The sequence below is a fragment of the Struthio camelus genome, chromosome 5, assembly GCF_040807025.1.
Source record: "Struthio camelus isolate bStrCam1 chromosome 5, bStrCam1.hap1, whole genome shotgun sequence".
NCBI classification, from domain to species: domain Eukaryota; kingdom Metazoa; phylum Chordata; class Aves; order Struthioniformes; family Struthionidae; genus Struthio; species Struthio camelus.
In genome coordinates, this window is record NC_090946.1 from 74,773,309 (window position 1) to 74,789,732 (window position 16,424).

Here is a 16,424-nt window from a genome sequence, read left to right on the forward strand (position 1 = left end):
GCAAAGGAGCAAAATCATTAATTGTTTCAGTAATCACTTCACTAGAGGAAAAAAATGTGACACAAAGTCTTTCTCCGTTGTTGAAGTAAAAAGATGTGAAAAAGAAAGGTTGGTAGATCTTGAAGAGGTGAGTAAATCTCCAGGAGTCTAATTAGCAGAAAAATATGCCTTTCCATTGACTTCTCAGTCAGAAAAAATGCAAAAACAAGGTCAATCTATTCAAGATCACAAATGGGACAGAAGTAATTTTATACATATTCCTTGGAGCATTCTGGATTATACATGGTTCTTCAAGACTTTACCAAATTTGCATATTTTTGGCCTCAAGCAAGATGAATCCTGAGATGGTGAAAACTGTACATTTTATCCTGAAGTACAATATCTAATATTCCTTTGAAGAATTACTTAATTTTTGACTGGAAATGAAGACTGCAGGTTCAATCAGGCCATATGGATTTTGTAGCTGAAACCCAATGCTGAAAGGATATTTACATTTCTCGTCTGATTGTGGAAAATACCTAGAAAGCTGCTCTTTGATAGCAATGTAAAGTTCCATCATAAACCATGACACAGTGATAAAAACTCCTGCTCACTAAGTTTTGCTGGCATGCACAATACAACGAATACTTTATAACGCAGACAAGCTGTGCAGAATTAACATGAAGCTAAAGAAGCCTTATTTGTTAGAGGAACAGGCACAGGATTGAGGGTGCAGAACTGGCAAATTTGACTTCTCCCCCATGATTAATTGTATTATCACTTTGTGTTATTATAGCAATTTGCAAGCGCTGGCTAATTGGCCCTTGCAAAGCTACTGTTATGTGGGTAAATACTGCCTTTCCCTGGCCCTGGACCTGCTTTTGCTGTGCATGCTGCACATCTGTGCACGGCTGTTTTAACCTGGTCCAAGTTTTGGAGGCCCCTGGAAAGAGCAGCTCCCCCTCACCGTCCCTGGTTACTCATTCCCGGCTGCTCTCTCGGGTAGGTGCAAACGTCGGTGCAGCTGCATGGTGGGAGCGGCGCCAGAGGAAAACTCGCTCTCACTTTCCGTGTGCATTCCCCTGCTCACCCCGCCATCCCCCAGGCGCTCGGGCCGGCAGACAAGGCGAGGGGCCATGTTGCACCTGTCCTTGACCCCTCAAGAACACAGAGGTTTATTCCTTTTCTTCCTATCATTTGGCTCGTTTTCAAGGTCACTAAAGACCTCAAGAAAGAAAAGAGACGTCGAGCTCTTGAAGGAGCCCAGGAGAAGGCTCTCTGCAGGTATGTGTCTGTGTTTGTGTGCTTTCCTGTCTTTCTGGTCCCCGGCAATAAATGTGCTTGCTCCCAGTAGCTGGCAATATCGACCCTAGCAGACTTGGAAATGAAACGGAAATTACCCTTAGATAAATTATTCAAATATTTGTTTCTATTTAAAGGTGCTTTATGGACTTTCAGTCCAGTAAAATATCAAAGTGGCATGATAAAGCAGGTGAACATCCTTACCTGAGCTGGGAGGGAGTGAGGAAAAAGGGCTGAGTTTAATATCCTCCCTTACTTACACTTACAGGCCAGATACCAAATCCTACACTCTTTCCCGAGGCAAAATGCTATGTTTTTTTGCCTGAGTAAAAGCTGCATCATGAGGGTCTTCTAAACAATAGCAGCAGCTACTTCCTGGTAGCTTTTGATTTGGGCTTTGTTGTAAAATTGTTCAAATATTGATAAAGGTGTCAGTGTACAGCAAGATGAAAATGATGGGGCACTTAACGCTCACCTTTCAATAAGGACAGTCCTGCTGGGAGCGAAACCAACGTTTGCCCTCTTTCCTTCGCTCCCTGAAACACGGGCACATAACAGAGCAGCATCTGGGCGGCGAGCACGTGCCTCTTTGCGCACAGTGCAGGGCTTGGCTGCAGAAACAGCAGAGCTTGAAAGCTACATTGCAATTTGAACTGAGCTTCTGCATCTTAGGAGTGATCAGTCCCTTGGCCTGAGCGCTCAGCAGCCCAGCAGGGAGAAGCGCAGGGATGAGGCCCCTTCATTAACCAGAGGGCCTGCTCCTGGTAACGGAGCTTGGGCAGCGCTGGGGCTCAGCCCCCCATGGCTATGCTGGGCATTTGAAGGGGCACAAGCAGGGGACTGAGGTGGCAGTGAGTTTGCAGTGTTGTTGATCAGCGGTAGATGATGACCTTTAAGGGACAGTGGGGCTCGGAGCACGAACCAGAGGGAAAATCTGAGTTATGGTATGTGAAATTAGAGCTTTCCTCTCAATGCTTTGCGTTTAAGTAATTACTGATGACAAACTTTGCTGCCCTGAGGATAGAGATTGAGAGCTCTTCGAGCTGGCTGTGGCTGGGAAAGACAGCCCCCATCCTCTCCAGCCTCACGTAGGTGCAACACGGTGCTGTCCCAGCTGCTTTTAGCTTCCTGGCTGTGCAGTCTGGCCTGTGCCAGGGAGCGCTCTCCCAGCCCATGCCCTGCTGCAATTCAGGGCTGCAAACTGAGAGACACCCCAGGCTCAAATACCCCCCGGAACCACATTTTGGAGAGAAAAAAATGTAACTGTATGTGCTTGAGCTGTGCCATTTTCTCAGACCTAGGGAAGGGACCTCATCCTGTTTTATTTCCTACTGTAGAAATAGCCATAAACTCTTTGCCCATCAATTCTTCACAAGTGAAAAAGGACTAAGAGTGTTTTTCATGCTCAGCTATGAGGAGGAGGGCAGCCTCATCTGGTCTCTTACCATGTGAAGATCCAGCATTTTGTACACCACCCAATTTTGCTTACAGCCTGTAGATATTTGTGCAATTTTATCAACAATGTATTTAACGCCACACAGCCCAGTTTTCATAAAAGTGGCTAGCTTGGCTCTTGTTCGTTCTTTGCACAACAGCATTAGCTAAACTGCTGGTTGTTTTCTTTCGCAGCCTGTTTATTCCTTTCTCTAACTAACTCTCTGAGTAGAGTGTTTTTTTCTTTCGGAGGAATTTATATCAACATCCCACCCTCCCATAAATATTTTTGTTATCTCTGATTAAGAGCATATGTCTCAGTCTGGTACATCCAATGCTATTGCAGAGTTGTTGCTTAATTGTTCCTTTCCAGTAGAGCAGAGAATAGGATTTTAAGTGTCAGATTTGTTTCATTGCTCATGGGGCAAACTTGGTTAGCAAATCTGGATAAACAAAATTAGGTTTTTTTTGTTGTTATTCTTTTGAATGAGGCAGATTTGTGCTGCTTCTTACTGCCCAGGTCTTTTATCTCCTCGAATGTATGGTTGCTTGGATCAGTGCTGTATATCAGCTCTTCTGTATAATTAAAGCTGGGCCCTTGCTCCTTAGTCACATAAGAATCGCAGCTATTTTTATATTGCATCATGCTGGAGTTTTATGTTCTACAACCTTTCCCCATCCAAACATTTTTAAAGCTGCAGGTTGAATCTCAATATTACTACCAGAAATCAAAACTGACAAATAGCTAATAAAAATGCAGTGGATGTTAAATCTCTCCCTAGGCAGAAGAAACCACAAAATCTCAGAGGCTGTGGCAATAGGAACTCATCTTGCCAAGTTCCGAGAGCCGTCACCTGCTATCACTGAGATAGCCACGAGAGCGAGGACAGCATCTCCTGGGGCTAAGCCAGAGACCTGTCCCCGGCTAGAAGGACAAGCTTGGCAATTTCTATTCAATTTTGCACTCTGGGCCACCCTCTGACAACTTGAAAAAATCCCCAATATCCAAACACCAAATTTCTGGCAGAAGGGGTAAGAGGCCAACCCTAGATATGAGACTGCAGTTTTTGCTCCCTGCTTTCGTTGTTTCCCCTTTTCTCTTGCCGCAAAACTGGGTCATAATTGAGAGCACCTCCTAAATCCTTATATAGCTGATGGAGGTGGGCATTTGACAGCAGTCAAGCCATGGCCATAACAGTTACCCAAAGCTGTGTGCACTCCCGTAAGACAGTAGTGTGTCCAAATAGAGACAACAATCAGGAGCAGAACTATATTCTTGATAGTTGGAGGCTCTAAGACATTGGTAGCTAGGGCTGCATGCTCTCTGCAACTAGAGGGTTAAAGGATGCAAGGGAGGAGGGATGAGTGATAATAAAACACCAGCTTCTTTTCTGCACATGGTGAGAAACAGTAGCTGAGCCGTTTCTTTTGAGTTTGCATGTTACGTTTGTTCCTTTCAAAAAGGACGGAGAGGGGCTAGTGAGGTTTCCGGAAGGAGGGAACAGGTTACTGCTTTGCCAGGGAGGACCTCACCAAGGGGATGAGGATGCTGGGGTGAGAGTCCGGAGACAGGAGGTAGGGAGGGAGAGGGAGAGGGAGGTGCAGAAAGGGAATGAGCAAATTTCTACTGCAAGCTCAGGTGAGAGATATGGGATGGGCAGCAAGTTGCCAGCTGGGCCTTGGAGCAAGGGAAAGCCTTTCTCAGGGGCCAGAAGGGATTTGGCTGAAAGCAAGCCTGGAAGCAAAGATGTGATGGGCAGAGAGAGAGATTGGGCTATAAATTCTCCTTATTTCTGTTTTGCTTTACCAAGTCTGTTTGCACTTTCTCTATTTCAGAAGTCAAGCATTAGTTTATGTTCAGTAAAACCTGGCTTTCCTGAGCTCAAAAGCCTTATGTCCTCCTGAGACCCCACAGAAGAGAAGGTCTGGGCATGTTCACCTTGGGACCTTGTCCAGTCTGGGATCCTGTCACACGCACAGGCCTTAATCACCCCAGACTTTGTTTTGGGGAGAGCAAGGCCTTGACTTTGCAATTACTGTTCCTGCAGAGCCTAAGCCAAACCTCCTAGGTATCTGCCTGCTGCCCTGCACAGGGGCAAATCTCCCTGCATGCTGGAGACTGCAGTCATAATGGGAGCTTTGCTTGTGGGAGGACTCAGGAGCAAACCTTAACCAATCAGTAAAGGTGCAAAGGAAAGAAAGCCACAGCCGTGGTGGCCCTGGGGTACAAAGACTTCAGCTGAAAGGGTGAAAACAGCTCAGGGCGAGGCTGGGAGTCTGGATGTCCCTTAGCAGGGAAAAAGGTGAGGATGTCTGGGAAACTGGAAGCTGGCAATAAGGTAGGGAGGAAGATGAGGAAGGGCTTCCTGTTCCCTGGAGCGGCTCCAGTATGAAGCCACCTTCTCTCTCCTGGGGCTGACAGGAAGGTGACTGGTAGCTGAAATAAAATCGGAGGAAGCTGCTATTTCAGGACACCTGAGGAAATGGGGAAAATACCCTGCCTGCTGTCTGTGTGGCAAGAGTGAGAGCACAACAGAGGGAAGGAATATGGCTATTGCCTGGGTGATTTATCCCTAATGTACCACTGAGCAGTTAGATTATCTGTCCCAGTGCCAAGAAAAAGAAATAATTTACATACTCCTGCCTTAGCTGCAAACATAATGAATCTACCTGTTATTCTTGCAGGGGACACCTCATTAAAGAAGACAGGGGAGAGAGGAAGCAGCACCAAAAACGTACAGCAGAAACTTGCAAATAACATTGAGTTCATTACGTGGCTGTGGACAGCCCTGCTACTTTGTGCAGGCTCATTAAGCTGTTGCCTATTTGCTTCTTCCCAAACTCTTTTTGAATGCCTCCCCCCGCCCCCAGCCCACAATCATCCCAAGCTCTCTAAGGAAATCAGTGAGCTCCACTTGATTACAGCCTGATGCTCGTTAAATCCACTCTGCTCCAGCCACACCCTGTGGGAAGAGGTCATGTGAAAGAAAAAGCAATCCAAGACGCTGCAAATGAGTTTAGAGTTGTCTGTCAGCTTGACTTTGATAGGTTTGTATTTTCTTTTCTCTTCTGTTCAAAAGCTTTTCTGGATTCTGCCAGTTATGCCCCATAGTAACAGCATTTTACCATTAATGACGATCATAAACAAAAGGCTTTGTATCAGGCTCTTCCCTAAAGCCTAAATCCCCCAAAACCTCAGATTAAGGCTTGCAGGGTTTGGCCCTAGCAAGAAAACAACTGCAGCTAAAACTCTGTCTATAGACTGCTATCACTATAAAGGGTAATTTCTGTGTTTCTTTTTCTTTTCCCTGCAAACACTCATAACTCAGCAGTGGTAGCTTATTTTTCATAGATCTTGCCTAAGTAGGGTGTCAAGCTTATTTTGTTACATTTTTGAAGACCAGGAAGACCAGAATGTGTAAATAAAAGAAGGGAAAAAAATTGATATATTTTTAGGCCGTTTCGCCTTTGGGGTTTTAAATAACTACTAGAGCAGTATCTGAAATTTTCTGCTGAGTACATCTTGTACATTATTTTAACCCCTAGGAATTCTCATTCCAGTCAGTCTTGTCAGGCAGGGACACATAGGAAAAATTTCTGGTCTGCTATATATATTTCAGCAAACCTGCATGAGAAACAGAGATAAGAAGGGAAGTCCAACCATAAATTAGTGGCTACTATAAACATTTTTTTTCTCCTGGTTCTCATCAGCAAATTGTGAAATTTTGCTAGCTCATTTAATACATTAAAAAGACCTTGTAAAACTTTTAAGTAGCTGAGATACTGTGATAACACTAAAAAACCTTACACAATAGTAGACAGAAAAATGGATAAGAGCTTTTAATATGGAATCATACAAAGCCAATGGACTGTATGCAAAAGGCATTTCAATATAAAGGCACTTCATCTAGCACTGGGTTGTTTGGCCCTCCAGCCATTGGCACTGATGACAGCTCTGGCAAAATCTAGGCTTTTGGGGAGTCTGCAACTTTCGCTATGGACTTCAGCTGAGCCAGGATTTAGCTGCTAAAATGCTGAGGCTAATGGGAATCAGAGGGGAGCAGCAAAAGCGGTAAGGTGTCAGGGCAGGTTAAACAAGCCAGAAGGAGCAGTTGAAGGCACCTGTCTCTAAGTACCTGAACAGTTCAGGATGGTGGATGCAGAGGGACTGTTCTGGGTGGTGCAGAGCAGACTGACCAGTGAGAGGAGATGAGGGTCCACAACATCTAATGGACCAGCAGACAGCCCTTCCTGGCTGTGACACAGCATCCCCCAGGGGCAAGGAGCCAACTTCATCTCCTGCTCTTTTAACAGACAAATGTTGGTGAATGTCATGTGAAGCAGCCTTACAGGGAGAGCATGGTGAGACATCTTCACAGGGATTTCTGTGTCCCGATTTTAATGCTGATTCCTTGAGTATACAAGACATACTAGATCTGCTCTCTTTCCAAGTGCAGTGCCTCAGAGTTTAGGCCATTTTAGGCAATTCCGTCCAAACCCTGATGGTATCCTATTCCCCTGCTAACACCCAGCATCAGCAGTGAACTTATCTTGCATGCTTATTCCTCAATTGTGGCTGATCTCACTCCTTTCATAGGACATTGCAATGACCTCTGTATCAGTACTGAGACTACACATATGCTTAAATGCTTTGCTAGAAGGGCTGTCATTATTTTATCAGAGTGAGATACGTATGAAGCTTTGAAAAGGCCAGAATTTCTCATTGCAGAGCCAGGCTCAGATCAGCTTTACTTATCTCATATTCTCTTTTATATAGAATTACCAGCTTATTCTGTTCTGAGCTCTGTGAACTTGCCACAAATAAGCCCGTGAACTTGCTTAGCCACGGCAGGAAAATAAGGCCTTTGGGTTAAGAGACAGAAGTGGCAAGTTCACAGAAGGCTGTGGTCATCAGATTCATGTAGTCAATCAAAAGCTGGACTTGGAAAGGCTTATGGGAATGATACTTTGATAAAAATGGGGGAGGGAGTAGGAGTGCAAGAGGAGAGGAAAGAATTGATTTATGATGAAGCCAATGCAGCTGATCTGAAAGAGATAATTATTCTTCTATAACTGGCCAGGGAATGGGGGATCCATTATGCGGATGAACGAAGACAGCAGAAGCAATTTGTCAGCCTGACTTGTTTGAGTGAGTAACTTCAATTCCTCCTTGTCTTCTTCTAAGTGATTTTTCTTTCATTGTCACACAGGAATGTGTTTTACATTTCAAACTCTTCTGATGATTGCCTGGGTGAGGGGAAAGGGAAAGGAGGACTTTTGCACTAATAGCAGCCATGGTTTTTTGCAGCACTGCCCACTGGCACTACTAAAATTACACATACACTATGTCAGCAGTTCCCAATTTCAGGGGATTTTGGACTTTGCTGGAAAAGATTCCTTCCAAGGATTCAAAAGACACAGCCTGAGAGCAGAGTATTTTCTCTCTCTTCTTGTGGATGTTATTTATTCTTATTTTTTGAATTGAAGTGAACAAAAGTTGTTTCTAAAGCTTTCATTTTAGAAAACAAAAGCTATACTGTATGTATGTGTTGAGTATTACTCTCATGCATTCCGGAATGGCTGGGTTTTTTTTGAAGTTTGTTTATGGGGACAGTTCATACGTATGCTATAGTGCTAAGTTCTTCCATTTTCTTTTAAGAAGTTAGTTCCACCTCCAGAGTCAGGAACTGATGCCAGAATTGGGGTGGAGGTGGAACACAGGAAGAAGTTCTCCTAGCTGTGAACCTAAACAGCTCTGTACCCCTGCTGCTAGCCCTGGCAACTAAGCCCCAAGGCGTCTTTTTTAAAACAAGCAAACAAACAAAAACAAGAACTTCAATGTGACTAAGGGTCCTGAAAACACTCCTTCAGGGAAGATCTTGACAGAACTCCTCAGCATGGTCTCTCATGCATGTCAAAGGCTCATGAGGATTGAAAAGCTTGGCAGTTTTTTCTTCAGGGCCCTGGAGCTGGTTGGCATTTGCTGGTCACGCCTAGGACAACCTGGGCTTCACCCAAACTACAGGGACTGTGACTACTGCCTTCCTGTAGTAGCCTAGTGGTTAGAGCACTTTGTAGGTGAGGGACTCTCCATTTAACTCCTGTTTTCCCGCAAGCAGGTACAGACCAAAATCTGGCTCACAAGTATACTTCAGCTGCAAGGTTGGAGGTTCACCCAGCTGCTCGCTGCCACTTTCTCAATGACACAGTTTCCTTCTCGCAAGCCTGCGTCTCTAGAGGATGGATGTTCCCCACATGACTAGGGGTCCTGCTGGGAAGGTGGAAAAGATGGCCTTGAACTGCCTCAGGCAAAGGGCAGAATTGTTTCTGGTTCTCCTATTTTGAGTTGAATTCTTGAAGACTATTATATAAAAGTCTAGACAGTGATACAGAACAAAAGCACCTTTTCCAGTTATGTTTTAGAAGAAAAGAGGGAACTCTGTCCAGCTTTTTTGAATGGAAGAAACTTCAGGAGATCTTTCTGGAGCCCAAGTGACCTCCTAGTAGCTCTGAACAAGGGGAAAGGGATTTAGGATTTGTTTGCCTCGCTATTTCCTTATTGTTCAAGGTAACTCCCTGCTTGGCATCTTGGGTGCTTTGAGTCTTACTCTTAGAGGCCTCACCATCCCCAGGGATGCACAGGGAACTGAGAAAGCAGCCCAGGGCTCTGCAATCTGGTGTGGACACTAAGCACGTAGAAGATAGTCACTGCAATGCTTAACTTTGCACTGCTTCAGTCTTGTATTGACTATGGGATTAGTGAGAACTTTAAGAACATCTGAAGTAATGGCTGCTTTTGAAGAAATCTCCCCTCTGATGTGATCCCAGCTTTAAGCAAGGAGAGTTCCTGTCCTGCTCCAGAGACTGCACATGGCCAGACTGCAAAGCCAGATTCAAATGAACTCAGAGAGGAACCGTAAGTACTTTCTTCCCATCATTCTTAATGCCTGCTCCTTGTTATATGCTTACATTAAATTTTGGCTTTAGTGGTTACTCAGAGTGTAATTATTCTGTACTCACATCAGTCTTGACGAGGAAACTCAAAATTGGGTGTCCTTATGGTTTCCTTATGAGGCTTTAGCCAATCTCATGAGCGCTGCCTTCTGACCCCAGACACCCTCAGCAGTTCCTTCAGAGGGCTCCTTCTCACTTAGATTTCATAGGGTCACTGCCTCGGAGCCACAGCCCTCTGGAGAGAAACAGGCACTTTTAGGGAGAATCATCTGACCTGCTTTGGGCATCTACCTTATGATTAAATAAATTGCATCCTCAAAATGCCTTTTTCTCTCCATTGGCTATAAAAGGCCCCAGGTGACAAGCTCGGATGCATCCAGATGAACTAGACATACCTCATGTAGCTTCCCTGAGACTGCCATTTTTCCCGCAGTAGTTTGGAGACTAGAATGATTCAGCAGAAGCGATACAAGAATCTGTCACTTTCTTTTTTCTAGGTACTGCACCCACAAGGCAGAGCAGAGAAAAGGCTTAAGGGTATATATGGTTTACTTGCTCCTCAGGCTGCCATTTAGGTAAGTCACATTGTTTTGTATCTTTTGTCTAGATGAGCTCATAAGTGCAAATACTTGCAACTTCGAATGTGTCCGTTAATTATTGAATAGGAAAGGGTAACAGAACATTTCTATCAGAGACTAGAAACTATAAAAGACACTATAAGTGATGCTAGTAAAAAACAAGCTGTTATTAGAGGAAGAGGGAGGGAGACGCAGAACCCCTTCATTTATTCCTCTGAGACACAATTAAAACCTTGAATGAAGATTTTTGGAGAGGACCACGTTACCCCCTCTGTTTCATGTACCACACTGAAAATGCATTATGAATTTGAAATAGAAGTCTTTCATCCCAGCTTCGCTACTTGATTTAAAGTTTAAGAATAATGAACCCTCAGGACCCTGTTCTCCTTTCACAACAGTACAAACTAGAAACATCTCAACTGATGTCAAAAGGGTTACTGTGGTGCAAAGCCTAATGTGAGGGGAAGAAAGTCAGATCGTCACAGCAAAATAGGGTATATATATGCTGATTCAGGCTCCATCATAGTTCAGAGTGAGACTAGCCATCTTGGGATTATCTGGTAACGTTCAGAGTTGTTGCTACTTGCCCAGAGGGAATGCCCTCTCTTTCAGAGAGCTAATTCATTTTTCATGTCAGTTTGGACTTGGCCATTTTTTTCCCCTAGAAACTCAGACATGCAGTGGAAACAAGCTCTTTGAGGCGACTCATGATTTATAAAGAATAAGCAGCTCTCTCAAGTTAGAATATGAAATAAGATACTTGGAAATTAAAAGCCAGCTTTATATGACAGATTTTTTTCATTCCTCTCTCTTAAATGTAAAAGAGAAAAATGTAGGCCCAAAGCTTGTAAAGATTCAGAAAGCTAATGAGAAGCAGAAAGTGCCTTTCTTCACTTGAAAGACTTCCTCTTTGTCAACTTAAATGCACTTTTATTTAATCTGTTTAACCAGATCAGCACCCAGGGCAGCTTACCAATGGAAAAAACAGCTAGGAAACTTAGGTCTAGAAACCCTAAGACCATTTTTTTTCTCCCTTTGTTTGATAAGGTCAACCCATCCAACACTTGGCCTAAAATAATTATCATTATATTTCTAAACAGTCAAGGGCTGGAGAGTATAAAATTCCCTGGATGGAGATGAAGCTTTCTGTTCACTGTAGGAGTTAATTTTTTATTATTAGGGAAGTTAATGTGATATTGATTTTATGTGGGGAAAAAAATATACTGCTGCATTGCAATAGCCGCAAAGGATGAAAAGGGTTGACAAAAGGAGATCAATTTTTTTTATTCATTTTGAGGAAATTCTCAACATCTCTCTAATTGCCCAACACAAAAAGCTTTTTCTGTGATTTTAAACATTTTGCATGATTCTTGCAGCTACAAGTCTCTTTCTTTCCATTTCTGAACACATACGTAAGAGAAGAGTAATGTTATTCCTTGCTATGGAGTGTTACAGTTAGGTAGCAGCTGTGATGATATCAGCCAATATGTTGCTTTTAATGATCTCACTCATACATTATGAATGAGGAATTTGAAAGGCAGGAAAACATAGCGTGCATAATCTTTAACTGTTCAGCTGCTAAAGAGCTTTCTACATGAAAGTTACAAATCCCTTCGACTTTCTCGCTTGCAAGAACAACTTGGCATCATGCTTGTCTTTAGATCAATGTCGAAAGGAGTTGTGGTCAAACCGCAAGCCATGTTAGTAGGTTTTCATAAGTTCAGAGAAAGTCTGCCCTTTAGATTCAATCTGAACTTGTTTAGATTCAATCAATTTATTTCACCAATAAAGTTAACCCATTAATTTCAAAACAGTGATTTTTCTAACAGATCTCAGTGTGACAGGAAGCGTGCCATGAGTTTTTATACATGTGTGAACCAAATGATGATTCTTAGGAGTGCATTTTCTAGTTCAAAGCCTCTTTTTGAGATGGCACCAGAAAAGATCTTGCTGAGAGCTCCTCTTCTCTCATTTCACAGCCTTTCTATCAGCTACTAGGTCTTCATTAATCACCAGTGGATTAACCACAGCAGGGATGTTGAAACATCCCGCCTGACTACCAACACCCCACCTCCATTAACAGGGAGCATGAGGTGGACACTGGATGGGGCACAGGCAGCCAGACCTGGAGACAGCCTGGCAGGGTCCATGTGGCCAAGGAGTGCGCTGCAAGGCGCTGGTAACACTGCGGGGGCTCATCACCATGCTCTCTGCTCACCCAGGGGCATATGACATATATATTTTTTCCTCTTATACCAAAAAGCCTAATATTTTAGCCCTGATACTCTGGAGACAGGAGGCTGCAAACTTCTCTAATGCTACAGGAAATCACTGCAACTTACGCCCTTTACTTCCTGCCTTATCTCTCATGGACGTGGAGAACAGATTACTGCTTTCTGCCTTACAACAACCTTCCACTGTTGTAGTTCACAAAATATATTGAAATATATTCCCTTTCCTTCATAGATGCTTGCAACACTCTCCTTACTCAATGAATGATTTGGAAATTTTTGTTTGTTTTCGTTTCTTAATAAGGGCATGTGTATGTTCACTGATTTGGGGGCTGACTGGGCCAGAGAACAGGGGACACAGAACTTGTTCCCACGCAGCTCTTGCAACGTTCAGCCAAGGACAGTGGAGGTGAACACAACAGAGGACAGAGAGAGAGAGAGAGAGAGAGAGGCTCTACTGAGGGAAGGAGATGCTTAGAAGATACTTCTGCAGTCTTAGATTTTAAATTTTCTATGTGTGAATTCACCTAAAATCAAAGCAGGAATCACAGGGAGAAACAGTGGAGCTAGTGCTTTACAGGAAGTGAAACTAGATCATAATTTCTCTTACTAATTTTAGAAATCCATGAATCTGAATGCATTTCTGGATTATATTGATATGTAAATATTTTAATATGGATGTTATACTGGGAGAGAAGTATTCACTCCCCTATTAAAAGGAGGGGAAAAAAAGAATGTTTACATCTGCTGCAGGAGACAATTCCTGTATGTAGGAGAGGCAAAAAGGAGAATCTCAGAAATGTTGATTTTATCCCTTATAGGCAGATATGCTGAGCTGCTCCTGTCTTCACAGCATGGCACATACGCAAGAAGAAAAAGAGAAAAATAATGCAATCACCTCACTGCAGGGTTTCCTTGTTCTTAGCACAAGGATTACTGAAGACAGGATGGGAAACACAATGTTCAAAGAAGAAGGAGGACAGAAAAGCAGCCCACTATTACTCCTGGGCACTGCACACACCTGCGAAGCATTCTCACGTATGTCAGTGTGAGAACCTAAAATAATTTACAGTATGGCTGTCTGCTTGCAGATGGCTGAGGAGACTGCTTCATCACTGAGTTGTGCCAGCTGCTCCAAGGCAGCCACCAGTTCCACTTCCATTTTCTCTCTGGCTTTATCCCCACGGAGAATATCTTGCTTCAGGCCACAGTCTCCTGTTCCACCAGCCATTTGTACAGATTCAGGCAGTGAGCTTGCAGGAATGTCGTTGCTGGCCCTTTACTCCTTTGGGCACCTTCAGCAATCTGCTGCTGCCAAACTTCACCAAGGCTGGACGAGAGTTAGAGCTTTTGCCCCTCTGTGGCCTTAGGTGCCCATCTGCCATGGGAGCTGTGCCTGTGTGAATGTGCGGTGCAATAGCAGCGGGTGTGCAGGGTCCCTGTCTGCTACCCCAGTCTCCTGCAGCCAATATCAGGTGGCTATGGTAGCCACAAGCTCATTCCTAGGAGGCCCCGATGTCATGCTGGCTGGTTTATGGGGAGCCTGAGCTGGGATATGGGGCACCTGAACTGGAGTTTTCCTTAGAAGAGCAGTTCAATGCTGTGCTGGGAGCTATGCAGTAGTGGAGCCAAGCCCGTCTAACTGCATGGACAGTCTCTATAACCATGAGGAAATTTCTTTATCTGAGCCTCTGTCAGTCTTTTGCTGCGGCTGGAATAATCCGAGCTGGATTCCTACACAGGGAATATCTGGCATTCAGAGTTGCTTTTGAGGTCGTCTCTGAAAGTCAGAGCATGTGAATTTAGGTCTATGCCTTAAAGAAATCCACTCTTGGCCATGGTACCCGCTCCATCCTCCTTAAGACTCCTTTTAGACAAGTTGCCTTCCAGTCAGTGGCTGTGATCCAAGACTAGACGTGACAAACTGTGACTGTCCTTCTTCCTATTTTTCTTCACTCTTCCTCCCTATTTTTCTTAATTCCTTCTGCCTCCCACTTGACAGTTTGAGTGATAAAATAATGTATTTGTTTATAAATTCATTTGCTCACACTTTGTTTTCCTCTTCTCCACTTCTGTATGTTTTATGTCTCTGCAACCTCCATGACTAAGCCCAACTTTAATTAACATGTTTCTTCTGCTAAACCTGACTTTTGGCATCTTAACATGCATTTTTTTGCTCCCTTTGCAATAAATTATTCTTGTTAGACCCCTTCAAAGAGAGGCAGTTGCCTACTTTTAGGCACCATGCTAATATTTACGTATCAGGAATACCGCAGTGTTTAATTCTCCTTGAGGGGAAAAAAGCATTTTAAGATCTTTAAAGATAAGACTAGTAAAGAAAACTTTGTAAACTGCTACATACCATCCCATGTACTGTCCCCCACGAGGCTATGCAGTGCAGGTCTCTTCACCCTGCTATGCAGACTCTCTGTAATATAATGACATAACAACTTGATCAAGAGGAGAAAAAAAGTGTCTGCTGAAGTTTTCTCATTGCCAATAGATATTTATGAGCCCTTTTGATGGCTACAGCACATTACAATTCATCTAACAGCACTCTCTCTGCCATTTACTTATGGCATTATCTTACATTAGCTTCTCCTTCACAGAGAAAATAAAATATTTTCTCAGGGCTGACAGAAGAGGATTCATGTTCTGTTCTTTCAGTAATTTGGAAAATGAAAATACACTGCTCATAAGTTTTTGGGGTTTTTTGTTTTTTTTTTGTTTTTTTTACCAGATCTATATTTTATCCTTTCATGTCAGAAGCGAGACAGATTAATGGCTTCTGGAATTTATTTCCAACACTGATTTTGTTTCCAAAGTTTGGAGAGTGACGAGACGGATATGCAGTCCTCTCTCCACTGGGAAAAGGAAGCGGCATCTGTTCCTGCTTTGTCCTCAGAGCTGCCAGAAAGGGTGTCTGGATCAACCATCCATCCTCTGCCAGTGCTTGTAGTCAGCTGGTAAAAAGGCCAGAGAGCCCTTTTCTGCTGGTGTAAATGAGAATTGGCCTGGAAGTGCTCTAATATGTGGTAAGAGCCAATAATTCCCTCAGTTTGCCGAAAGAACAAAAGGGTTTTAAATCATCTTTACCCTGCATGTCCTTGGATCTTGTGCTAAGCAAAGCTCAGCTGGACTTAAAGACTTAGCTTATTGCTCTGGCTATTATTCTAATTTCTGTTGTGCTGTCCATCCTGATGTAGAAATGCACAGCAGGTACGTACAGCTTGTTATTGTCTAACCTAAACAGTGTTGATATTCTAATCTTCTCACGTGGCCATACTTCCTTACAAGTCAACTGCTGCTCCTGCCTAGTCCTACTGTGAACCAGAAGATCTGGGCAGCAGTTACTCAGTCATCCTATGAACGTTTTGATGTTTTTGCCCACTGGTCCGCAGGAATCTGGATGGCATTTTACATGGCTTTCTGGACATTGCTAGTCTAGAATGGCGATGTTCCAGTTGCAGAGAGGACAAGGCAGTTATAAGCCAAAGAGACCCAGAGATATTGAGGATGCAGGGCATAGTAGCTTTCCCAGAGCCCACAGCCAGTTGAGACCTGAGCACTAGACTGTGCAGAGGGGTGAAGGCAGGGATCAAGCCCTGCTGTTGGCTGTGTCGGAGATGCCTTTTCACCCTTGGCTCCCTGCTGACTGCAGTCTGCCGCTGAAGCCAAATCAGATCAGCATGGTGTTTGCTTTAATGTGATTTTCTGTGTGAAATGAAACGGGAAGAATAACAGATCTGAACTCCAGAAGGAACCATTTACACTGACTTTCTGACATAACAGATGTCAAAGCCTCTCTCCTCCCACAACAATTTCTGTATCTATCCATACTCTGTAGATGAACCTGAGCATATTTTTTAATCCAAAATTGATTTAAACTTTTCAGGTGATGATGAAATCGCAACCTCCTGAACTAAATTGTTCTAATTTATTATGG

At 43.6% G+C, this 16,424-nt stretch overlaps 1 long non-coding RNA gene across 1 annotated transcript in view; it reads right to left on the minus strand.

Moving 5' to 3' along the window:
• Positions 1–16,424, minus strand: part of LOC138067325 (uncharacterized) — a 70,502-nt gene that overhangs the window by 21,063 nt on the left and 33,015 nt on the right. The window contains exon 2 of the long non-coding RNA XR_011141198.1: positions 14,841–14,906. This is a non-coding gene — a long non-coding RNA (uncharacterized lncRNA). The remainder of the gene's footprint in view (positions 1–14,840; positions 14,907–16,424) is intronic.